We start from the raw sequence: 2,061 nt of genomic DNA, 5'->3' as shown, positions 1-2,061 counted from the left end.
GTGTCAACAAAAGCCTTCAAAAGTTACAACTATATTACAATATTTATAAAGGTGTTGACAAACACCAAAAGTTACAATAAGCTTCTCACTAGAAGGCATTAATTGTTGGGGTAAAGGGCAGTGTGCCCACCCACTGTATAGTGCCCATGTATACTCATATATATATGATAGAGGAATAAGCTGGAGTAGCCTTTGCTCCACCACATTTTGGTGTCTCCTTATCCCTTCCTGAGTGCTCCCTCTTCCCCCACAACTGGTATCAGAGCAAGTCATGGTGTTCGATCTACGGGGAGCTTCGCGAGGGCTTGTGGTGTGTGTGGATCGAGAATTGAAGGAGCTTTGGATCGATGTCTCTCGTGGAGAAGACGGGGCAGCCATAGCTATGCTGATCTGCTGATCTAAGCTCCAGGAGCTCGAGGAGAAGAGCCTGAGGAGAGATTTTAATGGAGTCATCGAAGCTGCAAAAGTGGGCGTTGAAGAAGGAGTTGTGAGCCTAAAGTGCTAGAGCTTAGGCTTTGCAGGCCGCGGAGGGCATTGGAGAGAGGCACTGGCCTTTTTTTGGAGCTGCACTATGGAGGTGTCATCAGTGAGGCTCCCGTGAGCTATAGAGTGAGTCTTGGAGGTGGCTGGAGCAAGGAATCATTGGAAGCTATCGTATGAGTCTTAGAGGTGGCTTGTGTCTTGAAGCTCGATCATAGGAGCACCGTTTAGGCTTGCTGCTGCTGCTAAGGATGGAGCTTTGAGCGATGTACTCTTGAGGCTGAGCCTTCATCGGAGAGCGTTGTTTGGAGAGGTGCCCGTGATGCGCTATAATGGATTGCGAGCAAGAGCCATGTGCAAGGCACCTATCGTTGTTGTTGATGCATTGTAGGAGCCACTGGCCATAGCTAATCTCGATGGTTGTAGCTATTGTGGACTCTACAACTGCAACAATCGGTCGTTGGATAGCTTGGTGCGTTGAGCCATTGATAGCGGGCTGGTCGTGGAGTTGCGCTAGTAGTACCCACTGATCAGGAGCTTGGGCTGGCACGTCTATTTGGATGTACGAGGCTTAGGAGTTTGCTGGTGTTGTAGAAGGTCACAGTCTTAGAGGTCCTCATTGAAGAGGCCTTGTGGGTGAAGCCAGGGGTCTTCAGAAGCTTTGGATGGCATAGTTGAGGCTTTGGTCACTGGTCCGCCTTGTGTTGCTGTAGATGAGCCTTGAGAGAAGGAGCTAGGCTAGAATCGAGGCTTGTTGGAATATTTGGTGCATTTAGCATTGGAGCTATATTATGCACCGAGTTGTAGGAGGCCGATTGATGGGCTACCAAGTGGCCGAGCTGGTCGAAGTGTTGAACTCAGATATGGCGACATCCTTATTGAGGCTTTGCAAAGACTACAAGTAGTCTATTGTGTGCAAACACTATAAGTAGTATGTTGAACCAGTCTTGGTTCCTTCTAAGGGTATAGCCAGTGAATGGCTTTCGTATAAGAAACAATCGGAGGTGCCTACTCTGCTGTTGCTGGATCACAGTTATTTCAAAAAGGGCCAAGACTTGTCCATGGAGATTCTTGCAACATATTTTGACATACGGGGTGATCTATTGGATGTATTTTGACCATTTTTGGGGCTGTTTTGCTGGAACAGATGAGTGCTGTAAAGGGCAGCAGACATTCAAGGAAGCTGTTGTTGTTGTTTTTATGACAAAACATTCATTTTGAGGACTGAATATCTCTTTCCTGGTGCGGAATTGCACTTTGTGCCGAACTGGAAAGTTGTAGTGCACAAAACATACTACAACTTTGCTTTTGGGAGCAAGTTGATCCAGTATAAGCTGCAGGAGTTACAGCCTCTGCAAGACCATAAAAAGTTGCAGTCTACTGTCTATTTGTGACCAATGTGCAAGAAGCTATTTTTCAGGTGAGAATATCAAAGAATCCACAAGGATTTGGCTCTTGAGATCAATTGATAAGTTGTAGATCTTTCTACTAGCTACAACTTTGCTGTTTACAGCTTTGGCATCCGGTCTTTTGGTGAAAAGATATCACTATTCAAAGACAGCATGTTATCCTGCGCAAAGT

This window comes from Dipteris shenzhenensis, chromosome 15 (genome assembly GCF_047967505.1).
Source record: "Dipteris shenzhenensis isolate YYH24624 ecotype China chromosome 15, Dip_SZ_1.0, whole genome shotgun sequence".
Classification (NCBI taxonomy): Eukaryota; Viridiplantae; Streptophyta; class Polypodiopsida; order Gleicheniales; family Dipteridaceae; genus Dipteris; species Dipteris shenzhenensis.
This window is presented reverse-complemented; position numbering follows the sequence as displayed.